Below are 27,781 nucleotides of genomic sequence, written 5' to 3' on the forward strand. Positions count from 1 at the left end.
ATGTGCTATCATGCCCGGCTAATTTTGCGTTTTTAGTAAAGATGGAGTTTCTTCTTGTTGGTCAGGCTGGTCTCGAACTCCCGACCTCAGGTGATCCACCTGCCCCGGCCTCCCAGAGTGCTGGAATTACAGGCGTGAACCACAGTGCATAGTCATGTACCACATATTCTTTATCCATTCGTATGTTGACAAATGGATAAAGGTTGTTTCAAAATCCTGGCTATTGTGAATAGTGCTGCAACAAACATGGGAGTACAGGTATCTATCTCTTTGATATACTGATTTCCTTTCTTTTGGTTATATACCTAGCAGTACGATTGATAGATCATATGGTAGCTCTATTTTTAGTTTTTTGAGGAACCTCCATATTGTTCTTCATAGTGGCTATACTAATTTATATTCCCACCAACAGCGCACAAGTGTTCCCTTTTCTTCACATCCTCACCAGCATTTGTTATTGCCTGTCTTTTGGATAAAAAACATTTTAACTGTGGTAAGATGATATCACATTGTAGTTTTGATCTGCCTTTCGCTGACAATCAGTAATATTGAGCACTTTTTCATACATCTTTGCCATTTGTATGTCGTCTTTTGAGAAATGCCTATTCAGATCTTCCCCTCCGCCTTTTTTTTCCCTCAAAAAGTGACATTTATTCAAAGAAAAAAATTACAGGATGTCCATTCCTTGGCTCTCTTTCCTTCTGCCTCCTGCTGCTCCTCAGTTTCCCATGATTGAATCCTGGCTGGGGCTAGGTAGCAGGATAGCCCCTCAGATGAGGTCAGCAACATTGAGGGCCATCTGCTAAATGGAGGTGTTGTATAAGGTCTCAATTTCTTAAAGAGTCCTCTTGTCTTCTTCTGTCACCATGTTAATAGTCACACCCTTATGGCCAAACCGTCCACCTCAACCGATTCTGTCAATACAGTTTTCGTTGTTGGTGGAAAGGTCACAGTTGATAACTAAAGAAACCTGCTGCACATGAATGCTTCTGGCTGCAGGTCAGTGCTAATCAATACTCTGTGAGAGCCAGAACAAAACTCCCTCATGATCACATTTCATTCCTTTGGTCCATATCTCCATGCATGGCAGTGAAGTCCCAAGCTTGCATCTTCTCAGTGAACCAATCCACCTTCTTCTTTTTTTTTTTTTTTTTTGAGACAGAGTCTTGCTCTGTCACCCAGGCTGGAGTGCAGTGGTGAGACCTCGGCTCACTGCAAGCTTCGCCTCCTGGGTTCATGCCATTCTCCTGCCTCAGCCTCCGAGTAGCTGGGACTACAGGTGCCTGCCACCACGCCCGGCTAATTTCTTTTTGTATTTTTAGGAGAGACGAGGTTTCGCTGTGTTAGCCAGGATGGTCTCAATCTCCTGACCTCGTGATCCGCCTGCCTCGGCCTCCCAAAGTGCTGGGATTACAGGCGTGAGCCACTGCGCCCGGCCGAGCCAGTCTACCTTCTTTCCGGTGTTGATGAAGATGACTGCCTGGGTGACAGTCAGGGTTTCATACAAGTCACACAATGTGCTCAACTTCCACTCCTTATGTTCCACATTGATGTAGAATTGGTGGATCCCCTCCAGGATCAACTCTTCCTTCTTGACAGGAATCCAAATGGGGTCCCTCATGAACTTCTTGGTCACCTTAAGCACATCTGAAGGCCTTGTGTCTGATAGCAAAACCACCTGGGTGTTGCTGTTAAGCTTTTGGAATATATCATAGATTGAGTCCTTCAATCCATGGCTTAACATTTCATCGACTTCGTCCAGTACAAATATCTTGATGTATTTGGGAGACAGGTATCTCTGGTTAAGCATATCAGACACGTGACCAGGGATACCCACGATGATATGGGGAATTTCCACCTGCAGTTTCTGCACCTCAGCACGCACATTGGTGCCCCCAATACAGGCATGACAGGAGGCACCCATGTAGTCTCCTAGTGTCATGACCACCTTCTCTATCTTTTGAGCCAATTATCAAGTGGGTGCTAGAACCAAGGCCTGGGTAGTCTTTAGATCTAATTCAATCTACTGCAGAATTTATATGGCAAAAGTGGCCATTTTCCCAGTCCCAGATAGGGCTTGAGTGATCACATCATAACCCTTGATACAAGAAGAGTGGCTCGCTGCTGGATGGCAGAGGACTTCTCAAAACCATGGAGGAGGAACTCCAAGAGGTTCATATCATCAAAACTGTCAGCAATCTCATTCCAGTTTCTCTCAATGATGCCTTCAGGCTCCATCTCATTGGGACTATTTTCTCTGGATCAGAACTGGGTGCAGTGGCTCACGCTTATAATCCCAGCACTTTGGGAGGCCAAGGTAGGCAGATCACGAGGTCAGGAGTTTGAGACCAGCCTGATCAACGTGGTGAAACCCCATCTCTACTAAAAATACAAAAATTAGCTGGGCGTGGTGGCCCACACCTGTAACCCCAGCTACTCAGGAGGCTGAGGCAGGAGAATTGCTTGAATCTGGGAGACAGACTTTGCAGTTAGCCGAAATCGTGCCCCTGCACTCCAGCCTGGGTGGTAGAGCAAGACTCTGCCTTAGAAAAAAAAAAAAGAAAAGAAGTACTCACTCTCAGACATGATCCTTAGAAACTCTCTTTTGCCCATTTTTAAATCAGATTGTTAGGTTTTTTTTTTTCCCTATTGAGTTGTTTGAGCTCTTTATATATTGTTATGAATCCCTTGTTAGATTCACAGTTTGTAACTATTTTCTCCCATTTTGTGGGTTGTCTCTTCACTTTGTTGACTGTTTCCTTTGCTGTGCAGAAACTTTTTAACTTAATGTGATCCCATTTGTCCATTTTGCTTTGGTTGTCTTTGCTTGTGAGATATTACTCAAGTAATTTTTGTGTCCAGACCAATGTCTTGGAGATTTTCCCCAATGTTTTTTGTTTGTTTGTTTGTTTGTATGTTTGTCTTAGTATTTTTTTTAGTAGTTTCATAGTTTGAGGTCTTAATTTGAAGTTTTTTTAAATTATTATACTTTAAGTTCTAGGGTACATGTGCACAACGTGCAGGTTTGTTACATAGGTATACATGTGCCAGGTTGGTTTGCTGCACCCATTAACTCGTCATTTACAGTAGGTATTTCTCCTAATGCTATCCCTCCCCCTGCTTCCAACCCCACGACAGGCCCTGGGGTGTGACGTTCCCTGCCCTTTGTCCAAGTGTTCTCATTGTTCAATTCCCACCTATGAGTGAGAACATGCGGTGTTTGGTTTTCTGTCCTGGTGATAGTTTGCTCAGAATGATGGTTTCCAGCTGCATCCATGTCCCTGCAAAGGACATGAACTCATCCTTTTTTATGGCTGCATAGTATTCCGTGGTGTATGTGTGCCACATTTTCTTAATCCCGTCTATCATTGATGGACATTTCGGTTTGTTCCAAGTCTTTGCTATTGTGAATAGTGCCGCGATAAACATACGTATGCATGTGTCTTTATAGTAGCATGATTTATAATCCTTTGGGTATTTAGTAATGGGATCACTGGGTCAAATGGTCTTTCTAGTTCTAGATCCTTGAAGAATCGCCACACTGTCTGCCACAATGGTTGAAGTAGTTTACACTCCCACCAACAGTATAAAAGCATTCCTATTTCTCCACATCCTCTCCAGCATCTGTTGTTTCCTGACTTTTTAATGATTGCCATTCTAACTGGTGTGAGATGGTATCTCATTGTGGTTTTGTTTTGCATATCTCTGATGACCAGTGATGATGAGCATTTTTTCATGTGTCTGTTGGCTGCATAAATGTCTTCTTTTGAGAAGTGTCTGTTCATATCCTTTGCCCACTTTTTGTTGGGGTTGTTTTTTTCTTGTAAATTTGTTTAAGTTCTTTGTAGATTCTGGATATGATCCCTTTGTCAGATGGATAGATTGCAAAAATTTTCTCACATTCTGTAGGTTACCTGCTCACTCTGATGGTAGTTTCTTTCGCTGTGCAGAAGCTCTTTAGTTTCATTAGATCTGATTTGTCTATTTTGGCTTTTGTTGCCATTGCTTTTGGTGTTTTAGTCATGAAGTCCTTGCCAGTAAATAAATACCCTTTATTCCCTATGTCCTGGATGATATTGCCTAGGTTTTCTTCTAGGGTTTTTATGGTTTTAGGTCTAACATTTAAGTCTTTAATCCATCTCGAATTAATTTTTGTATAAGGTGTAAGGAAGGGATCCAGTTTCAGCTTTCTACATATGGCTAGCCAGTTTTCTCAGCACCATTTATTAAATAGGGAATCCTTTCCCCATATTTTGTTTTTGTCAGGTTTGTCAAAGATCAGTTGGTTGTAGATGTGTGGTGTTATTTCTGAGGCCTCTGCTCTATTGCATTGGTCTATATATCTGTTTTGGTAACAGTACCATGCTGTTTTGGTTACTGTAGCCTTGTAGTATAGTTTGAAGTCCAGTAGCATGATGCCTCCAGCTTTGTTCTTTTTGCCTAGGATTGTCTTAGCTATGCAGGCTATTTTTGATTCCATATGAACTTTAAAGTAGTTTTTTCCAATTCTGTGAAGAAAGTCATTGGTAGCTTGATGGGGATGGCATTGAATCTATAAATTACCTTGGGCAGTATGGCCATTTTCATGATATTGATTCTTCCTCTCCATGAGCATGGAATGTTTTTCCATTTGTTTGTGTCCTCTTTTATTTAGTTGAGCAGTGCTTTGTAGTTCTCCTTGAAGGGGTCCTTCACATCCCTTGTAAGTTGGATTCCTAGGTATTTTATTTGTAGCAATTGTGAATGAGAGTTCACTCATGATTTGGCTGTTTGTCTGATATTGGTGTATAGGAATGCTTGTAATTTTTGCACTTTGATTTTGTATCCTGAGACTTTGCTGAAGTTGCTTATCAGCTAAGGAGGTTTTAGGCTGAGATGATGGGGTTTTCTAAATATACAATCATGTCATCTGCAAACAGGGACCATTTGACTTCCTCTTTTCCTAATTGAATACCCTTTATTTCTTTCTCTTGCTTGATTGCCCTGGCTACAACTTCCAACACTATGTTGAATAGCAGTGGTGAGAGAGGGCATCCCTGTCTTGTGCCAGTTTTCAGAGGGAATTTTTCCAGTTTTTGCCCATTCAGTATGATATTGGCTGTAGGTTTTTCATAAATAGCTCTTATTATTTTGAGATATGTTCCATCAATACCTAGTTTATGGAGAATTTTTAGCATGAAAGGCTGCTGAATTTTGTCAAAGGCCTTTCCTGCATCTATTGAGATGATCATGTGGTTTTTGTCGTTGGTTCTGTTTATGTGATGGATTATGTTTATTGATTTGCATATGTTGAACCAGCTTTGCATCCCAGGGATGAAACCAACTTGATCGTGGTGGATAAGCTTTTTGATGTGCTGCTGGATTCAGTTTGCCAGTATTCTATTGAAGATCTTTGCATCCATGTTCATCAGGGATATTGGTCTAAAATTCTCTTTTTTTGTTGTGTCTCTGCCAGGCTTTGGTATCAGGATGATGCTGGCCTCATAAAATGAGTTAGGGAGGATTCCCTCTTTTCCTATTGAGTGGAATTGTTTCAGAAGGAATGGTACCAGTTCCTCTTTGTACCTCTGGTAGAATTCAGCTGTGAATCTGTCTGGTCTTGGACTTTTTTCGGTTGGTAGGCTATTAATTATTGCCTCAATTTCAGAGCCTGTTATTAGTCTATTCAGAGATTCAACTTCTTCCTGGTTTAGTCTTGGAAGGGTGTATGTGTGCAGGAATTTATCCATTTCTTCTAGATTTTCTAGTTTATTTGCATAGAGGTGTTTATAGTATTCTTTGATGGTAGTTTGTATTTCTCTGGGATTGGTGGTGATATCCCCTTTATCATTTTTTATTGCATCTATTTGATCTTCTCTCTTTGCTTCCTTATTAGTCTTGCTAGCAGTCTATCAATTTTGTTGATCTTTTCAAAAAACCAGCTCCTGGATTCATTGATTTTTTTGAAGGGTTTTTTGTGTCTCTATCTCCTTCAGTTCTGCTCTGATCTTCGTTATTTCTTGCTTTCTGCTAGCTTTTGAATGTGTTTGCTCTTGCTTCTCTAGTTGTTTTAATTGTGATGTTAGGGTGTCAATTTTAGATCTTTCCTGCTTTCTCTTGTGGGCATTTAGTGCTATAAATTTCCCTCTACACACTGCTTTAAATGTGTCCCAGAGATTCTGGTGTGTTGTGTCTTTGTTCTCATGGGTTTCAAAGAACATCTTTATTTCTGCCTTCATTTCGTTATTACCCTTTAGTCATTCAGGAGCAGGTTGTTCAGTTTCCATCCTAGTTGTGCGGTTTTGAGTGAGTTTCTTAATCCTGAGTTCTAATTTGATTGCACTGTGGTCTGAGAGACAGTTTGTTGTGACTTCTGTTCTTTTACATTGGCTGAGGAGTGCTTTACTTCCAACTGTGTGGTCAATTTTGGAATGAGTGCGATGTGGTGCTGAGAAGAATGTATATTCTGTCAATATGGGGTGGAGAGTTCTGTACATGTCTGTTAGGTCTGCTTGGTGTGGAGCTGAGTTCAAGTCCTGGATGTCCCTGTTAACCTGTCTCGTTGATGTGTCTCATATTGACAGTGGGGTTTTAAAGTTTCCCATTATTATTGTGTGGGAGTGTAAGTGTCTTTTAAATCTCTAAGGACTTGGTTTATGAATCTGGGTGTTCCTGTACTGGGTACATATATATTTAGGATAGTTAGCTCTTCTTGTTGAATTGATCCCTTTACCATTATGTAATGGCCTTCTTTGTCTCTTTTGTTGGTTTAAAGTCTGTTTTATCAGAGACTAGGATTGCAACCCCTGCTTTTTTTTTGCTTTCTATTTGGTTGGTAGATCTTCCTTCATCCCTTTATTTTGAGCCTATGTGTGTCTCTGCATGTGAGATGTGTCTCCTGAATACAGCACACTGATGGGTCTTGACGCTTTATCCAATTTGCCAGTCTGTGTCTTTTAATTGGGGCATTTAGCCCATTTACATTTAAGGTTAATATTATTGTGTGTGAATTTTATCCTGTTATTATGATGTTCGCTGGTTATTTTGCCTTTTAATTGATGCAGTTTCTTCCTCGCATCAGTGGTCTTTATAATTTGGCATGTTTTTGCAGTGGCTGGTACCGGTTGTTCGTTTCCATGTTTAGTGCTTCCTTCAGGAGCTCTTGTAAGGCAGGCCTGGTGGTGACAGAATATCTCAGCATTTGCTCATCTGTAAAGGATTTTCTTTCTCCTTCACTTATGAAGCTTAATTTGGCTGGATATGAAATTCTGGGTTGAAAATTCTTTTCTTTAGGAATGTTGAATATTGGCCCCCACTCTCTTCTGGCTTGTAGAGATCTCCTGTTAATCTGACGGGCTTCCCTTTGTGGGTAGCCCGACCTTTCTCTCTGGCTGCCCTTAACATTTTTTCCTTCATTTCAACCTTGGTGAATCTGACAATTATGTGTCTTGGGTTTGCTCTTCTCGATAAGTATCTTTGTGGCATTCTCTGTATTTCCTGAATTTGAATGTTGGCCTGCCTTGCTAGCTTGGGGAAGTTTTCCTGGATCATATCCTGAAGAGTGTTTTCCAACTTGGTTCCATTCTCCCCATCACTTTCAGGTACACCAATCAAATGTAGATTTGGTCTTTTCACATAGTCCCAGGTTTCTTGGAGGCTTTGTTCGTTTCTTTTTACTCTTTTTTTTCTAAACTTTTCTTCTTGCTTTATTTCATTTATTTGATCTTCAATCACTGATACCCTTTCTTCCACTTGATTGAATCGGCTATTGAAGCTTGTGCATGCATCATGTAGTTCTTGTGCCATGGTTTTCAGTTCCATCACGTCATTTAAGGTCTTCTCTACACTGTTTATTCTAGTTAGCCATTCGTTTAATCTTTTTTTCAAGGTTTTTAGCTTCCTTGTGATGAGTTCGAACATCCTCCTTTAGCTCGGAGAAGTTTGTTATTACCGACCTTCTGAAGCCTACTTCTGTCAGCTTGTCAAAGTCATTCTCTGTCCAGCTTTGTTCCATTGCTGGTGAGGAGCTGTGATCCTTTGGAGGAGAAGACACTCTGGCTTTAAAAATTTTCAGCTTTTCTGCTCTGGTTTCTCCCCATCTTTGTGGTTTTATCAACCTTTGGTCTTTGATGTTAGTGACCTACAGATGGGGTTTTTTTGTGTGGATGTCCTTTTTGTTGGTGTTGATACTATTCCTTTCTATTTGTTAGTTTTCCTTCTAACAGTCAGGTCCCTCAGCTGCAGGTCTGTTGGAGTTTGCTGGAGGTCCACTGTAGACCCTGTTTGCCTGGGTATCACCAGTGGAGGCTGCAGAACAGCAAATATTGCAGAACAGCAAATATTGCTGCCTGAACCTTCCTCTGGAAGCTTTGTCCCAGAGGGGTACCTGGCTGTATGAGGTGTCATTCGGCCCCTACTGGGAAGTGTCTCCCAGTTAGGCTACAGGTGGGTCAGGGACAACTTAAGGAGGCAGTCTGTCAGTTCTCCAAACTATGCTGGGAGAACCACTGCTCTCTTCAGAGCTGTCAGACAGGGATGTTTAAGTCTGCAGAAGTTTCTGCTGCCTTTTGTTCAGCTATGCCCTGCCCTGAGAGGTGGAGTCTACAGAGGCAGCAGGCCTTGCAGAGTTGCAGTGGGCTCCGCCCAGTTGGAGCTTCCCCAGCCTCTTTGTTTACCTACTCAAGCCTCAGCAATGGCGTATGCCCCTCCCCCTGCCAGGCTGCTGCCTTGTAGGTCAATCTCCGACTGATGCACTAGCAGTGAGCAAGGCTCCTTGGGCGTGGGACCCGCCAAGCCAGTCGTGGGATATAATCTCCTGGTATGTCGTTTGCTAAGACCATTGGAAAAGCACAGTATTTGGGCAGGAGTGTCCCATTTTTTCCAGGTACCATCTGTCACGGCTTCCCTTGGCTAGGAAAGGGAAATCCCCGACCCCTTGCACTTCCCGGGTGAGGCGATGCCCCACCCTGCTTCGGCTTGCCCTCCGTGGGCTGTACCCACTGTCCAACCAGTCCCAATGAGATGAACCTGGTACCTCAGTTGGAAATTCAGAAATCACCCATCTTCTGTGTTGATTGCGCTGGAAGCTGCAGACCGGAGCTGTTCCTATTCAGCCATCTCGGAAGAGAAAAAAAATTTTTGAAGTTTTTATTTCATTTTGATTTAATTTTTTTTTTTATGGCAAGAGATAGGAGTCTAGTTTCATTCTTCTGCCTATGGATATCTAGTTTTCCCAGCAATATTTGTTGAAGAGATTGTCCTCTGCCCAACACATGTTCTTGGCACCTTTGTCAAAAGTGAGTTTACTGTAGATGTATGGATTTATTTCTGGGTTCTCTGTTCTATTCCATTAGTCTATGTGCCTGTTTTTATGCCTGTATCTTGCTGCTTTTGTTACTATAGCTCTGTAGTATAATTTGAAGTCAGGGAATATGATTCCTCCAGTTTTGTTCTTCTTGCTCAGGATAACTTTGGCTGTTCTGGGTCTTTTATGATTCCATATGAATTTTAGGATTTTTTTTTTTCTATTTTTGTGAAGGATATCATTGGTATTTTGATAGGCATTACATTGAATCTGTAGATTGCTTTGGGTAGTATGGATATTTTAACAATATTGGTTTTTTCCAATCCATGAGCATGGAATATCTTTCCTTTTTGTGTGTGATGTGTCTTCTTCAATTTCTTGCATCAATGTTTTATAGTTTTCATTGTAGAGCTCTTTCACTTCTTTGATTAATTCCCAGATATTTAATTTTATGTATGGCTATTGTAAATATGATTACTGTTTAAATTTCTTTTTCAGATTGTTCAATATTGACGTATAGAAATGCTACTGATTTTTATATGTTGATTTTGTACCTGCAACTTTACTGAATTTGTTGATTAGTTCTAAGAGTTTTTTGGTGTCATCTTTAGGTTTTTCTTTCTTTTCTTTGCTTTTTTTTTTTTTGAGACGGAGTCTTACTGTGTTGCCCAATCTAGAGTGCATTGGCGATCTTGGCTCACTACAACCTCTGCTTCCTGGGTTCAAACAATTCTCTGCCTCAGTCTCCTGAGTAACTGGAATTACAGGTGCCCACCACCATGCCCAGCTAATATTTTTGTATTTTTAGTAGAGACAGGGTTTCACCATCTTGGCCAGGCTGGTCTTGAACTCCTGACCTCATGATCCAGCTGCCTTGGCCTCCCAAAGTGCTGGGATTACAGGCGTGACCTACCACGCCCGGCCTTCTTTAGGTTTTTCTAAAAGATCGTATCATATGCAAACAAGGATAATTTGAGTTCTTCCTTTCCAATTTGGATGCTCTTTATATCTTTCTCTTGTCTGATTGCTCTAGATAAGACTTCCAGTACTATGTTGAGTAACAGTGGTGAAAGTGAGCATCCTTGTCTTGTTGCAGATCTTAAAGGAAAAGCTTTCATTTTTTTCCCCATTCAGTATGATACTAGCTGTGGGTCTTTCATATATAGCTGTGATTGTGTTGAGATATGTTCCTTCTATACCCAGTTTTTTTAGGGTTTTTATTATGAAGGAATGTTGAATTGTATCAAATACTTTTTCAGTATCAATTGAAATAATATGGTTTTTATCTTTCATTCTGTTGATATGATGTATTACATTGACTGATTTGCATATGTTGAACCATCCTTGCATTCCTGAGATGAATCCCACATGATCATGATGAACAGTGTTTTTAATGTGTTGTTGAATTCAGTTTGCTAGTTTGCTGGTACTTGGTTGAAGATTTTTGCATCTATGTTCATCAGTGATATTGATTTGCAATTTTCTTTTATTGATGTGTCTTTGGGTTTTTTTTGTTTTGTTTTGAGACAGAGTCTCACTGTGTCACCTAGGCTGTTGTGCAGTGTCATGATCTCAACTTACTGCTCTGCCTCCTAGGTTCAAGTGATTCTCATGCCTCAGCTTCCCAAGTAGCTGGGATGACAGGCATGTGTCACCACACCTGGTTAATTTTTGTATTTTTAGTGGAGATGGGGTTTCATCATGTTGGTCAGGCTGGTCTTGAACTCCTGACCCCAAGCAATCCACCCATCTCAGCCTCCCAAAGTGCTGAGTTTACAGGTATGAGCCACTGCACCCAGCCATGTCTTTGGTTTTGATGTCAGGGTGATACTGGCTTTGTAGAATGAGTTTGTAAATACTCCCTTCTCTATTTTTTTTTGGAATAGTTTGAATGGGATTGGTATTAGTTCTTTAAATGTTTGGTGGAATTCAGCAGTGAAGCCATCGGGTCTCAAGCTTTTCTTTGCTGGGAGACTTTATTATGGCTTTGATCTTATTGTTATTGGTCCATTTCAGTTTTTGATTTCTTCGTGGTTCAATCTTGGTAGGTTGTATGTGTCTACAAACTTATCCATTTCTTCTAGGTTTTCTAATTTATTGGCAGATAGTTGCTCATAGTAGTCTCTAATGATCCTTTGAATTTCTGAAGTATCGGTTATTTCCTTTTTAATCTCTAATTTTATTTATTTGAGTCTTCTCTTGTTTTTTTCTGAGTTAGCCTAGCTAAAGATTTGTTGATTTTATCTTTTCAAAAAACCAATTTTTCATTTTATTGAATTTTTAATAATTTTCTTGTTTCAGTTTCATTTATTTCAGCTCTGATCTCTGATTTCTTCTACTAATTTTGGGTTTGGTTTGTGCTTGCTTTTCTAGTTCTTTAAGATGCTTGCTAGGTTGCTTATTTGCAGTTTTTCTACTTTTTTTTTTTTTTTTTTTTTTGATGCAGACCTTTACTGCTGTAAGCTTTCCTCTTAGTGTACTGCTTTTGCTGTATCCCATAGGTTTTGGTATGTTGCCTTTTCATTTTCATTTGTTTTAAGACATTTTTAAACTTCCTTCTTAATTTCTTTATTGACTCGCTGGTCATTTAGGAGTATACTGTTTAATTTTCGTGTGTTTGTGTAGTTCGTCTTGTTACTGATTTCTATTTTTATTCCATTGTGGTCAGAGAAGATACTTGCTGTTATTTCCATTTTTTTTTAACTTAAACATTTGTTTTGTGGCCTAACATATGTTCTACCCTTGAGAGTGTTCCATATGCTGACAAAAAGAATGCATCTTCTGCAGCCATTGGATGAAATGTTCTGTAAATATCTGTTAGGTCCAGTTGGTCCATACTGGAGATTAAATCCAATATTACTTTGTTCATTTTCTGTCTGGGAGAGCTGTACCATGATGAAAGTGGGGTGTTGAAGTCTCCAGCTTATTATTGTATTGTGGTCTGTATCTCTCTTTAGCTCTAATAATATATGCTTTATATATCTGGGTGCTCCAGTGTTGGGTGCATATATATCATTGTTATGTCCTCTTGCTGAATTGACCTCTTTATTATTATATTAATGACCTCCTTTGTCTTCTTTTATGGTTTTAGTCTTGAAATCTATTTTATCTGATATAACTACTGTTCTTTTTTCATTTTCATTGGCATGGAATTTCTTTTTCCATCCCTTTATTTTCAGTCTATATGTGTCTTTATAAGTAAAGTATATTTCTTCTAGTCAGCAGATGGGACTTTTTTTTTTTTAATCCATTCAATATTATTATTCATAAGAATTTACTACTGCTATTTTGTTATTTGTTTTCTAGTTTTGTTGTCTTCTCTCCCTCCCTCCTTTCTCCTTACCCTCTTTCCTGATTCCCTGACCTCCTTTCTGGGTTCCTTTTTATTTTATGTGAATCTGTTGTGTGTATCTGTTTTTGATTTGAGGTTACCATGAGGCTTGTAAATAACACCTTACAACTCATTATTTTAAACTGATGAAAACACTGATTGCATAAACTAACAGGCAAAGAAAAAACTCTGTACTTTAACTGCATTCCCCCCAGCTTTTCAACTTTTTATTGTTTGTATCTTATTGTACTATATCAGGAAACGTTGTTATAGTTATTATTTTTGATAGGTTCATCTTGTAGTCTTCCTACTCAAGATACGAGTCATTTACACGCCACAATTACAGTGTTATGGTCTGTATTTTTCTGTGTATTTACCAGTGAGTTTTGTACCTTCGGATAATTTCTTATTGCTCATTAGTGTCCTTTTCTTTCAGATTGGAGAACTTCCTTGAGAATTTCTTGTAGGATAGATCAGGTGTTGAAATTTCTCAGCTTTTGTTTGTCTGAGCAAGTCCTTATTTCTCCTTCTTGTTTGAGGGATATTTTCATTGCATATACTATTCTAAGATAAAAGTTTTTTCCTTAAGTCTTTTAAATATATCATACCACTGTCTTGTGGCCTATAAGATTTCCAGTGAAAAGTCTGTTGCCAGATGTATTGGAACTCCATTGTATGTCGTTTCTTTTCACTTGCTGTTTTGAGGACCCTTTCTTTATCCTTGACCTTTGGAAATTTGATTATTAAATGTCTTGGGGTAGTCTTATTCGGGTTAAATCTGCTTGGTGTTCCATAACCTTCTTGTACTTGGATATTGTTACCTTTCTCTTGGTTTGGGAAGTTCTGTTACTATCTCTTTGAGTAAATTTTCTGCCCTAACCTCTCTCTCTACCTCTTTTTTAAGGCCAATAACTCTTAGATCTGCCCTTTCAAAGCTGTTTTCTAGTTCTTATAGGTGTGCTTCGTTCTTTTCATTCTTTTTTTCTTTTTTCTCCTCTGATTGTGTATTTTCAAGTGGCCTGTCTTCAATTTCACTAATTCTTTTGCTTGATCAGTTCTGCTATTGAGAGACTGTGATGCATGCTTCAATTTTTTTTTTTTTTTTTTTTGAGATGGAAAAAAATAAAGCTGGATCCTCTCTCGTGCCTTGCTCTGTCACCCAGGCTGGAGTGCAGTGGTGCAATCTCAGCTCACTGCAACCTCTACCTCCCAGGTTCAAGCGATTCTCCTGCCTCAACCTCCTGAGTAGCTGGGATTACAGGTGTGCGCCACCATGCCCGGCTAATTTTTGTATTTTTAGTAGAGATGGGGTTTCATCATGTTGGCCAGGCTGGTCTTGAACTCCTGACCTGAAGTGATCTGCCCACGTTGGCCTCCCAAAGTGCTGGGATTATAGGTGTGAGCCATCTGCCTGGCCTCATTCTTCAATTTGTTAATTGAAGTTTTCAACTCCAGAATTTCTGCTTGATTTTTAAAAAACATTTTAATCCCTTTGTTAAATGTATTTGATAGTATTCTCAATTTTTCTCTGTGTTATTTTGAATTTCATTCAGCTCCTGAAAATAGTTTTTTAAAATTCTCTATCTGAAAGGTCACTATCTGTCACTCTGGGATTGGTCCCAGGTGCCTTATTTAGTTTATTTGGTGAGGTCATGTTTTCTTGAATGGTCTTGATGCTTGTGGATGTTCATTGATGTCTGGGCATTGAAGAGTTAGGTATTTGTTGTTATCTTTGCTGTCTGGGCTGGTTTGTACCCATCCTTCTTGAGAAGGCTTTGCAAATATTCAAAGGAAATTGAGTGTTTTGATCTAAGTCTTTTGTCACTGCAATGTAAACGTTCCTTTTTATATGAAGAGTTTTAGGGCCATTCACAATGGCTCACGTCTGTAATCCCAGCACTTTGGGAGGCCAAGGCAGGTGGATCACCTGAGGTCAGGAGTTCGAGACCAGCCTGGCCAACATGGTGAAACCCCGTCTCTACTAAAAATACAAAAATTAGCTGGGCGTGGTGATACATGTCTGTAATCCCAGCTACTCAGGAGGCTGAGGCAGGAGAATTGCATGAACCCGGAAGGCAAAGGTTGCAGTGAGTGGAGATCGTGCCACTGCACTCCAGCCTGGATGGCAGAGTGAAACTCTGTCTCAAAAAAAAAAAAAGAGGTTTTTTTTTTGTTTTGTTTTGTTTTTTTGAGATGCATTCTCACTCTGTCACCCAGGCTGGAGTGCAGTGTCATGATCTCGGCTCACTGCAACCTCTGCCTCCCAGGTTCAAGCTATTCTTCTGCCTCAGCCTCCCGAGTAACTGGGTCTACAGGTGCATGCCACCATGCCTGGCTAATTTTTGTATTTTTAGTAGAAGTCGGGTTTCACCATATTGGCCACGCTGGTCTTGAACTCATGACCTTGTGATCTGCCCACATCAGCCTCCCAAAGTGTTGGGATTACAGGCGTGAGTCACTGCGCCTGGTCAAAAAAAGAGTTTTAAAAAACACTTTGTATTAGTTCATTCTTGCATTGCTATAAAGAACTACCTGAGAATGGGTAATTTATAAAGAAAAGAGGTTTAGTTGGCTCACAGTTCCACAGTCTGTACAGGAAGCATGACTGGGGTGGGGGCTCAGGAAACTTACAGTCATGGCAGAAGGCAAAGAGGAAGGAGAAATGTTTTACATGGCTGGAGCAGGAGGAAGAGAGAGCAAAGTGGGGGGGGGGGTGCTACACACTTTCATAAACAAACAGATCTTGTGATAATTCACTCACTATTACGAGAACAACAAGGGGGAAATCTGCCTCCATGATCCAATCACCACCCACAAGGCCTCTCTTCCAACACTTGGGATTACAGTTCAGCATGAGCTTTGGGCAGGGACACAGACCTAAACCGTATCACACTTTGGTCTGTGTTTAAAATATTTCCCCCGATTTGTCATTTACTTTTTGACCCTCTTTAATGTTTTTTGGTAGTACTAACGTTATAAATTTTTATATAAGTAAATTTATTAATGTCTTCTTTATGGTTTCTGAATATTTATGACATGCCTTAAAAGATTTTTCCCACTGCAAAACAATAAGAAAATACTACACATGTTGTTTGCTTTCTTTTTTTTTTTTTTTTTTTGAGACAGAGTCTCGCTCTGTCGCCTAGGCTGGAGTGCAGTGGCATGATCTTGGCTCAGTGCAAGCTTCACCTCCCGGGTTCACGCCATTCTCCTGCCTCTGCCTCAGCCTCCCACGTAGCTGGGACTACAGGTGCCTACCAACACACCCGGCTAATTTTTTGTATTTTCAGTAAAGACGGGGGTTCACCGTGTTAGCCAGGATGGTCTCGATCTCCTGACCTTGTGATCCACCTGTCTCGGCCTCCCAAAGTGTTGGGATTACAGGCGTGAGCCACCACGCCCAGCCACATGTTGTTTTCTTTTTGTTGTTGCTTGTATTACTTTACTTTTTACATTGATATCTTTTTTTGGTCTGGAATTTATATTGGAGTAAGGCACGAGAAAGGATCCAGCTTTATTTTTTCAGGTAGCTTGACAGATGCCCCAATTTTGTTTATAGGCTGGTCCAATTTTTTCCTCATTGATTTGAGTTGTTAGAATTGAATATTGATTGGAAGGTCATCTCTTCTGTTTCTCAAGAAATGCACAGTTTTTCTAGAACTACTTGATACAGTATGTAGCTAATGAGCACTTGAAATGTGACTAGTTTGACTTGAGATATGGTTTTACGTGTAAAATATACACTGCATTTCAAAGGCTTAGTTTTTTTAAAATGTAGAGAATCTCATTAATAATTTTGTTTGCATGTTAAAATAACTTTGTGGAGATATTGGATTAAAAAGATACTAAAATTAACTTCACCAGTTTCTTTTTACCTTTTAAAATATATATACTGGAAAATTTTTAATTACATATGTGAGTTATATTACATTTCTGTTAAACAGTGCTTCTCTAGAACAAGGGTCAACAAACTACTTGTTTTTGTATGGCCTGTGAGCTTAAGGATTTTTTTTACATCTTTAAGGAATTATGTGTGGCACACACATCTCTTTACAGAAAACGTATGTTGACTCCTCCAAAATAGCCCACAGAATTGCTCATTTTGCTTTGAGACATCCAGTGACAAAGGGACGCAGTTTATTTCAGAAGAAGTCTTTATATTTGTAGACCTAGTTAGTTATTAAATGTTTCCCTCTATTGTATCAAATGCTTCCCTGAAATCTATACTCCTTGGTCAATGATGTCATATGAAGTAAGACAGAATAAGTCATCATTGTGACATCTAACTCTAGGTACTTAAAGGACTATCAGTTTCTCTTTCCAAGCTAAATATTTTTATTTTCTAAGTTACAGGTTATGTCTAATAGTTTCTGGATCAGCATTCTTCTTTTCTGCCTTCTTTGTGTATATGCCGTATTTTATAACATCCTACTTAAATTGTTAACTGAGAATTGGAAAGCACGTTAGGGTTTTTCAGAGCAGTATGGAGTTTAGCACCTCTATAGCCTCCACAGATAGCTCTTGGTACACTCCAAAATAACAGCATTAAATATAGAACTGTAGTACATTGCAGTATATTAGTGCTGGTGCACTAATTTTTATAGCTGAGGTTAGGTGTTGAGATGGACCAGTGAGAGCTATGCCAAGAAGAGAATCTGATCTCCTAATTCTGGTCTTCAGGCTTGCATCCTCAGAGAGCAGATTGCCTTCTTGGTGATTGGGGTCAGGGAAGATAAATAATTATTAGACTATTGGCTCCTGTTGTGTCTTGCTCTCAGCTAAAGTCTGAAGGTTGATGACCTATTTGGGGAGAGCCTAAAGAAATTTGATGTTATTCCAATGTTAGGAATATCTACATTGTTCACCTCAAACTATTTGGTGCCTTCTTAATAATGCCCCCTCTTGCTGATAATAATTTTTCTTAGGTCACCTCACATTGGCCATTAGGTAAAGTTTGTTTGGCTGTATTAGGCTTATGTGTAACTAGAAAGGAAAACATGAACCATCCATTATTGAGCCCTTTAGCCTTTCTCTCAGATAGTATATATGTAATGAAATAGAATCATCTGTTCATCTGGCAAGTTTACCTTGGTGCAGATTTGAAGTAGGGTTTGTAAAAGCATGACTGTTTTCAATGGATTGTTGAGAGTTTAATATTCACATAGATAGACCTCAGTTGGTGGCAAAAAAAAAAGCCACAAAGGGAAAGAATGGCCAGGTGACCAGATACATGGACTGCCTCATTGCATGTTTTTGAATTAGCGGAGTGGGAAGCCATGCAGACTTCAGCTCTTTCAGCACAAGGGCCATTAAGACATTTAATGACCCATTGAGGATATACAGAGCCTTATGGATCAGTTTGTCTGTGGACCACGAGTAAGGAAATGCTTGTTGCCCTTCAGAGCACCACTGAGACCATGGAAGGTAAAGGCAGGCATAAAAGTCACATTGTTTTCATGATTTGGTCCTGGACCTCACAAACTTATAGTCCTATGGGGGAGATAAGAAATTAATCAGATAGTCACAAAAGTAAACATGATTACAAACTGGTAAGTTCTCTGAAGGAAAAATAGAGTGCAGTAGAGACTCTAAAAAGGGGGCATCAGTTTAGATTGGGAGTGTGGAGTGAGCTTGTTTGAGAAAATGGCATTTAAGCAGACCTGAAAATTGAGGAGTTAGCTAGAACATGTAGGGAAGCAAATTCCAAACAGAGGACTATCATACAGGGAGAACTAAGTATGAAAAAAGGCTTTTGGGCCTTTGGAGAAATGAAGGAAGTGTGGCTGTAATTTGTTTTTTGCTTGTTTGTTTGGAGACAGGGCCACACTCTGTCACCCAGGCTAGAGTGCAGTAGTACAATCATGGCTCACTGCAGCCTTGACTTCCTGAGCTCAAGCAATCCTCCTGCCTTAGCCTCCTGAGTAGCTGCACTCACTACCATGCCTGGCTTATTTTTTATTTTTATTTTTTTGTGGAGACAGGGTCTTGCTCTGTTGCCTGGGCTGTTCTCAAACTCCTGGGCTCAAGTGATCCTCTCAGTTCAGCCTCCCAAATTGTTGGGATTACAGGCGTGAGCTACCATGCCCAACAGGGATGTTGTGAGGTAGAAGAAAAATGGAAGAAAGAGCCTTAAAGAAGGATTTTTTTTCTCCTGAATTTTTTTTTTTTTTTTTTTTTTTTTTTTGACGGAGTCTCGCTCTACCGCCCAGGCTGGAGTGCAGTGGCCGGATCTCAGCTCACTGCAAGCTCCGCCTCCCGGGTTCATGCCATTCTCCTGCCTCAGTCTCCCGAGTAGCTGGGACTACAGGCGCCCGCCACCGCGCCTGGCTAGTTTTTTTTATTTTTTAGTAGAGACGGGGTTTCAACGTGTTAGCCAGGATGGTCTCGATCTCCTGACCTCGTGATCCGCCCGTCTCGGCCTCCCAAAGTGCTGGGATTACAGGCTTGAGCCACCGCGCCCGGCCTTTTCTCCTAAATTGATCTAGTCTCCCAGAGAGAGTAGATATGAAGGCCCTCTTGTCAGTTACATGATCCCAATATTTTCTATTGTTATTCTAATTCTAGACCTTAGTATTATAATGAAGTAGTAGAACCAGAACAAAGCAATCTGGTTCTCTTTGAACATGTTATTTTATAAACAATAAGAATAATCCCAACAGAACAGCAGAACCATCCCAGCAGAACTAACCATCATCAGCTTTCTATCTCCTTCCAGTCTTTTTGTTATGTAGGTCATAGGAGTTTGTTATATAGATTATTTGGTCACCCAGATATTAAGCCTAGTGCCCATTAGTTATTTTTCCTGATCCTCTCCCTCCTCCCACCCTTCACCCTCCGATATGTGCCAGTGTCTGTTGTTCCCCTCTATGTGTCCATGTGTTCTCATCATTTAGCTCCCATGTATAAGTGAGAACATGTGGTATTTGGTTTTCTGTTCACTCCTTTGCTAAGGATAATAGCCTCCAGCTCCATCCGTGTTCCTGTAAAGGACATGATCTTGTTCTTTTTAATGATTGCATACTATTCCATGGTATATATGTACCATGTTTTCTTTATCCAGTCTACCATTGATAGACATTTAGGTTGATTCCATGTCTTTGCTATTGTGAATGGTGCTGCAGTGAACATACATGTGCATGTATCTTTATAATAGAACTATTTATGTTCCTTTGAGTTTATACCCAGTAATGGGTTTGCTAGGTCGAATGGTAGTTGTTTTTAGGTCTTTGAGGAATTGCCACACTGTTTTCCACAATGGCTGAACTAATTTACACTCCCACCAGCAGTGTATAAGCATTCCTTTTTCTGTGCAACCTCAGCAGCACCTGTTATTTTTTGACTTTTTAATAATAGCCATTCTGACTAGTGAGATGGTATCTTATTGTGGTTTTTATTTGTATTTCTCTAATGATCAGTGATATTGAGCTTTTTTTCATATGTTTGTTGGCTGTATGTGTGTCTTCTTATGAAAAGTGTCTGTTCATGTCCTTTGCCAACTTTTTAATGGAACTATTTTTTTTTTCCTGTAAATTTGTTTAAGTTCCTTATAGATGCTGGATATTAGACCTTTGTCAAATGCATAGTTTGCAAAAATTTTCTCTTATTCTGTAGGTTGTCTGTTCACTCTTTTGATAGTTTCTTTTGCTATGCAGAAGCTCTTTAGTTTAATTAGTTCCCAATTTTCATATTTTTAAAGAGGCCACCTTTCAAGGAGTTTGTACCATAACTGACTTGCTTTTTGGTCATCTAGGCCGAGCTTATCCAATCTGTTGCCTGCAGGCCACATGCAGCTCAGGAAAATTTGTATATTTTCTTAAAGCATCATGATTTTTTTGTGTGTCATTTTTTTTTTTAAGCTCATCAGCTATCATTAGTGTTACTATATTGTATGTGTGGCCCAAGACAATTCTTCTTCAAGTATGGCCCGGGGAAGCCAAAAGATTGGATGCTTCTGAAGGGCTATTAGAAATGATGCTTCTGTTGATATATTTTTGTACATGGCCTTCTCTTTCAGATTATTTTTTGTAGGATAAATTTTTTGAAGGTTACTTAACCACAGTTAAAATAAATGAAAATATTAATGACTCCAGATTTGCTATTATTTGGCTTCCCAAGGCAATTTTCTTTATGCAGTTTTTGCCAGTTTGGACATCTGTATCAAATGTTGTGCTTAGTTTCAAGTCAGATAAATGGTGTGCTGTGGTTGTGAACTTACCTTTTTGCTTCTGTGTTTGGCGTATAGTGCACCCTTGAAGAAGCCAGGGGCCGCATTGGTATGAGTCTTGTACTTGAAGTGTTTTAAATCTTTTTCTCTTAGGTCTCATCTGTTGAATTTGGGTATTTTCTAACATTATCTCCTATCATTCTCTCCCTTACCCACTATGGCCACACTGACTACTTTGCTATTCTTTGAACAAGACAACTGAGGCCTCTGAGGGCCTTAGTACTTCCTTTTATCTGAAACCCTCTTTCCCCACATTTCTTTGTTTGTTTTGAGACAGTCTCGCTTTGCTGCCCAGGCTGGAGTGCAATGGCACAGTCTTGGCCCACTGCAACCTCCACCTTCTAGGTTCAAGCTATTCTCATGCCTCAGCCTCCCAAGTAGCTGGGATTATACATGTGTGCTACCACATCTGGCTAATTTTTAGTATTTTTTAGTGGTGATGGGTCTCACCATATTGCCCAGGCTGGTCTCGAACTCTTGACCTCAGATGATTCACCTGCCTCCTCCCAAATTGCTAGATTTACAGGCGTGAGCCACTGCACCCAGCCTTCCCCCACATTTCTAAATGGAGCACTTTCTCACTTAGACACTGCCCAAATGTCTAGCCCCTGTATCCTCTTTTTCTGTATTCCTCTTACTCGCATTTTCTTTCTGTCTACTTATTTATTTAGTTAGTAGAGATGGGGTCCAGGCTGGGCTTTTCAAGCAGTCCTCCTGCCTTGGCCTCCCAAAATGCTAGGACTACAGATGTGAGTCACCATGCCTGGCCAATTTATTTCTTTTTAACCTTAATTTTATTTTTCTTTAAAATGCTGATTATGACCTGAAAAGATCAGATGTGTTTTTCTGACTTTTTACCAGACTGCAATGTAAGTTTTATGAGCACAGGGAATTTTTTATATTTTGTTCACTGCTCTGTACCAAGTAGTTTGCATACTTGGCTCAGTGACCTTCAGGTATCTATTAGATGAATGAATTGTATCCTAGCAAATGATGAGTTCATTACTTGATCAGAAAGTAGAACCCAGCACATTTTAGAGCTGGAAAGTTCCTCAAAGATTGTCTCATTCTAGTGCAACCTTTATTTTAAACTGAGACTGAAAGAGGTGAAGCATCTTTTCATAAGAACACACAGCTTTTATTAGACATACTTGAACCTGACAGACCAATAGTTTATACTATTTTACCCAGTGGATAATAAAGTTATTTTTATTTGTTTTGCCGCTGTTTATGATTTGTGGAAAAGGAGGACAGGTTTAAGCTATATAATCTGATAGATAATGCTGTTATTTACAAGGCTGGATTTTATATTAAAATTAGCATCTTAAGCTGTATGACCCAAGGTACATTTTAACATTTGAAAACGAAAGTGGTCCTTGGCTTTTTCCTGAGCCTTCGTGTTCTGTTTGTCACACTCACATAGCTGGAGTATTTCCAAAGAGGTGGTTTACACTGGGGCTGTAGGTTTGAGCTGCCCTTTAGCCATAACTTAACCGTGGAATTCTGCCTCCTGGATAATACCACACTATTTCTGGACATGGGTGAACTGCTTGGTAGATGAGTTATTTGACTGTAAGGATAAGTTCTTTTGTGCTACCTCAAATCAGAGGTGTGGTTATGAGTGACAAGGGGAGTCCAAGAACAGAAGCTATAATATAACCAGGTATCATGGAGGCTGTACTAGGTTGTGACAAACTGCAGGGATTTGAACAGTGGAAGTTACTAATTATCCATTGTAATCTCCCACCATTGTCATGACTCAGTTTGTATAGTTTTCATATTTCTAGTTAAATTCCAGAGAGAGGGAATTTGATTGACCCAGTTCATCTTTTAACACCTAGCTGTGACATAGGTCATCCTAATGATAGGGCCCTAGAATCCTTGACTACTTAGTAAAAGAAGTTATAGGGCCAGGTGTAGTGGCTTATGACTGTAATCCAAGTACTTTTGGAGGCCGAGGCAGGTAGATCACTTGAGCCCAGGAGTTCAAGACCAGTCTGGGAAACATGGTGAAATGCCATCTCTACAAAAAATACAAAAAATTAGCTGGGCATGATGACATATGCCTGTAGTCCCAGCTACTTGGGAGCTGAGGTGGGAGGATCACCTGAGCCTGAGGAGGTAAAGAGGCTGCAGTAAGCCAAGATTGTGCCACACTACACTCCAGCTTGGGCAACCGAGTGAGACCCTGTCTTAAAAAAAAAAAAAAAAAGAGAATTCTGTTTCCTTTAGCATGCAGCTGTGAATGTGGCCACTAGGGGATAAGATGGACATGACAAGCTTGAAGATAGCATAACCTCCCTCATTGCCCACTGGGAGAATATCACATCTCCAAAGTTGCTGTCACTGGAGCTACCAAAAAATATTTATCCACCCTGAGCCTTCTACCCCTTGTTCTGCACTAAGAGCTGATCCTGATACTGCAATAGCCTCACCTTTCATAGTGGGACAGAGAATATGGGCCCAGGGAAAGGAGCTGGCTTCTGCTGTTCAATGAGCACAGCTATGCTACCACTGTTGAGGCCTCTTGGGCAAAGGCAATGATGGCAGCCAGCTACAGATATTGTACAGGAGTTTGGCCATCTGGCTCTGAAACTGTTTTCAGAAGCCAATGATGCTGGCAGTGGAATGGAGGAGGCTGTCATTCTCAGCTTACCGGGCAGCTTACAGTGTTAGCTTCAGCAGTCCAGGTGAACAGAAATAATAGGCACACAGCTTTATACAAGAGTGACCAAACCCTTGTGCACTAATGATTCCCACTCACTTTTAGAAAAGTTTGTATTCCTGAATGGCTATTTCTACTGGTGATTCTGTACGTCCTCTGCACTGCTAGGCTAGCTTGCCCTCTTGGTCCTCTTGACCTCTTGATCCTCTTGACTAAGGTCATGTAGTTGTGGAAGTTTATGCAATACCAGCATGGTTTGTGAACCTGGCACAAGCCAGGCCACATACTATTCGGATTGAACACAAGCCAGGTAGCTAAGGAGATACTGCTTGAGGAACAAGGAAGAGGAATCTACTTTGAGTGGGCAAAAACAGGCCATTGTGGAGCTGCAGTGGGCTGCAGTGTAGCATTTATTTCTTCTTCCTTCAACTTGTCTAAATCTAGCTTTGGAAAGGAAAGTTTTCAAACTTCACATTTTTTCCCTTGTAGCATAACTTGAATGGAAATAAGTCAGTGTTGTTTTAGGCCAGATTCCAAGTTTTTCCACCTTCTGAGTTATGTAAACTGATCAAGTTGGGAAGCCAAGGGTTTTAGCCTGTATTTAACCTTTTGCAGTTTGTCATCTTTTGAGTAACATTCTGTCTTCCTTTAAAAAAAAAAAAAAAAAAATCAGGTCCTGGCTTATAGTGCTCACACTGTTTGGTGATTTATGAATCTTATATTTTAATATTTTACTTGATTGTGGTTTTCATACCCAGGAAGGATTTTTTTGTAAAAACATGGAAACTGCATTGTATGATAGCAAGGGTGGGCTTTGTGTTTTGTTTTGTTCTGCTTTGACAGATGGAGTTCATCTATCTTTGCTTTTAAAAGCTTAGCACACTCTCAGTTTACACTTTTATAAACACTTGTCTCTTCTGCATTGTATTGAAGATGAACTATAAAGTTAGTCTTTGCTTTCAAAGCATTTATAGTTTGAGGGACTGTACAGAAAGAAGTCATTAGGAATATATAGGCCACAGGACAAAGCTTCAGCAGCCACATAAATAACATAAACATCTTGTTCAAGATCACATAAGTACACACTGTGCTATGAGCAGGCAGAGGTGATGGGATGGGGGAAATGCTTTTTTAGTTCAGAGAAGTCATAACTCCTCCTGATGAGAACTTTTTTTGAGGAAAAAATAGACTTTAGGAACTGAAATGGAAGATGGAAATTTGGCAGACTGAGGCAGAGAGGATGTTTTAGAAGAGGGTATGGCTTGGGTTGGGACTTGCTGACAGTAGTTAGATAGGGCTAAGGCTATGAGCAGGTGAGACCAAGAGAGGATATGTTAATTGAAGAGTTAGGAATGGGAAGCCAGCTGGGAGGGTCTGGTGAAATTTTTTGAAAACTGAGACCAAAGACCTGGGTTGTCTTTCAAAAAAGAGAATGGCCCCATTTTAGTCTTGAGAAGAGTGGCACAGAAAAAACTCATTTGAAACAGCATTAAGAACTGATCAGAGGAATGTTAAAGTCCAGGGAGGAGAAGAAATGAGACTATCAAAGCTCAGGCAGTATATGCACAAGGCCAGACTAAAGCTTCATCTGTCTATAGGAGAGCATCACCTGGATTGAAACAGAGTTCCCTGGTTGTTTGCTGACTGAGGGATCGTAACAGGCAGTGGGGCATAAGCTAGGTTTGTGGACTCAGACATGGGCACCAGCATTTACTAGCTGTATGACATTGAGCAAGTAATTTAACCTTTAAGCCTCAGTTTACTTATCTGAGTTACTACTACTCTTTGGGTTGTTAAGAGGATTATGTGAGGCAGTGCGTGTAAGCACCAATAGAATACTTAGGCTTATTAGGTGTTAAATAATCTTAGGATTCTTGCCTGTGGTTTAAATGTAATGCTCAATAATAATAAAATTACCCAACTAGTTTGACCAGTTCTCTCCCACACCCCAGTCTGGTCTCAGTTTCCTTGGTCAGGTGCTTGTTTGAACTGACTGTGACTAGAACTGACAGATTGGCAGACTTCACAAGGACCTCTTTATATAGGGAATGTGTGATTATGTAAACAGCAGATTTTAAGTCCAAATGCTCCAGGTCACTGCCCTGGACTGCAAGACTTTACTAAGAACACAGGAAGTAGATTACCAATTTTGAACTCTGAGGTGGTTCTACTCTGCCAGCTTATTTTCTTGTCCATTCCCAACTATTCCCACCCCTGCCACCAAGCAACAAACCCACAAAGAAAGTTACTAGTGTCACAGAAAACACAAAACAGGCTAGAATCAAGCCTCAGCCCCACACAGTTAATATTGTTAAAGAAATATGTTTAGTTCTGAATCTTAAGGGGAATGTTTAGGAATTCTTGCACTTAGGCAGTATCTATCTGCAGAGCTACCTCTACATCTTAACTTGGGTTAGTTGTTTGCCTTGGAATGTCTCCTCCGTGTTTTCAGTGTTTTCACCTGTCATACCATTAAGGTCTGGCCCCTGTGCCACCACCTACAGAAAACCTTTCCTGATTTCTCTATTCATGTCTTCTCTGAAAGTGATCTTCTTTCTGTGAAGTCCAACTTTTAAAAATATGTTTACAAAAATACTTCTTAGGATCCTTAATGCATAGTTCCTAAGTTAGAGTTCTCTATGTATTTATGCTATACTATCTTCTAGTGCTAGTATATAAACTCCTTAAGAACAAGAATTTGCTCCTGATAGTATTCCCCTGCAGTGCGTAGATTACATAAGTGTTGAGTAAATCTTGGAGATCAGGTATCCTCATTGGAGAGGAAAATGAATAAGAGATCCAGTTCAGAGACCTACAGTGAATGCTCTCCGCTGCAGGCAGGGATTGATGAGCTGCTTCAACTCTTCCCACCCACCACTCTCAATCCTATAATGAACTCTGCTCACTGTTCTCCAAGTGAGCCGACCCTTTGGCCTTTCCATGCCTTGGCCTGTGCACCTTCCTGAACTTGGAATGCCCTTACTTTCTGGAAAAGTAATCGGTTGCCGGCTCAGATATGGCCTTTGCTCTTTGATGTTCCCTGATATTTGGACAAATCTGCTCCCTTTTTTCCTCCCCAGTGTCCTGTAGGACATACCTCCAACATAACACTTTTAATGTTGCTTATTAGTTATTTACAGTCTGACCTTTTCTGGGTGAGGGTTCTTCTTTGGCTTGTTCATCTTTGCAACCTCAGTACTTAGCATCAAACCTGGCACCTCCTAAATGTTTTTGGTACCCTTGAATTGAATCCAAAAAAAGTCTCCTGAGGCAAACCAGGTAAGTCCTCTGACCTGAAAGCCAAGGTCAGGGAGAATGTTCAGGACAGACTGCCTGTGCCAAAAAAAGTCTGAACTCAGGCAGCTCTGGCTAGAGCAGTGCCCTCTAGGTTTCTCTAGGAAGGTCACTGGTAATAGGAAGCCTGATTTTGTGAGAGGAGAGAGTTGCCTCTCTGTCCAGGTCATGGACCTTTCCTTCTAGGGTTGGTCTCAATCTGAAACCAGCCATTCCTTGGTCTGCCATTTTATGAATGCTACAGTGGTTCTGGGCACAGCAACACAAGCTGATTTTTTTTTTTTCCATTTGTAGTTGGTACTTGAAACAAATACATCACTAATAGTATTATTGATTTTAAGAACTGTTGATTCTTTAAAAAAAAAAAAAAAAACAACTATACACCTCTTTTTAGAATAGGAGACCTTGTACTTTTTTTCCAACAAATTTTTATTTTGAAAAACGTCAAACCTACAAGAAAAAGCTCTAAAATATTACAGTGAACACCTATGTAGCTTTCTTCTAGATTCACCAATTGTTAGCATTTTGCCACATTTGTGCGTGCATGTTCGCTCGCGCTCTCTTTCTCTTTCTCTCTCTCTCCCTCCCTCTCTCTCTCTATGTATAAAAGATTGTGAGGCAGTGCGTGTAAGCACCAATATAATACTTAGGCTTATTAGGTGTTAAGTAATCTTAGCATTCTTGCCTGTGATTTAAATGTAATGCTCAATAATAATAAAATTACCCAACTAGTTTGACCAGTTCTCTCCCACACCCCAGTCTGGTCTCAGTTTCCTTGGTCAGGTGCTTGTTTGAACTGAACCATTCCCAATAGCCATTTAAGAGTAGGTTGTAGGCCGGACGTGGTGGGTCACGCCTGTAATCCCAGCACTTTGGGAGGCCAAGGCGGGTGGATCACGAGGTCAAGAGATTAAGAACATCCTGGCCAACATGGTGAAACCTCGTCTCTACTAAAAATACAAAAAATTAGCTGGGTGTGGTGGC

At 40.2% G+C, this 27,781-nt stretch overlaps 1 protein-coding gene and 1 pseudogene across 9 annotated transcripts in view; one reads left to right on the top strand and one right to left on the bottom strand.

Moving 5' to 3' along the window:
- Positions 1–27,781, top strand: part of CPEB3 (cytoplasmic polyadenylation element binding protein 3) — a 253,522-nt gene that overhangs the window by 153,144 nt on the left and 72,597 nt on the right. The window lies entirely within an intron of this gene.
- On the bottom strand, positions 770–20,885 carry LOC101007002 (annotated as a pseudogene).

This window comes from Papio anubis, chromosome 11 (genome assembly GCF_008728515.1).
Source record: "Papio anubis isolate 15944 chromosome 11, Panubis1.0, whole genome shotgun sequence".
Classification (NCBI taxonomy): Eukaryota; Metazoa; Chordata; class Mammalia; order Primates; family Cercopithecidae; genus Papio; species Papio anubis.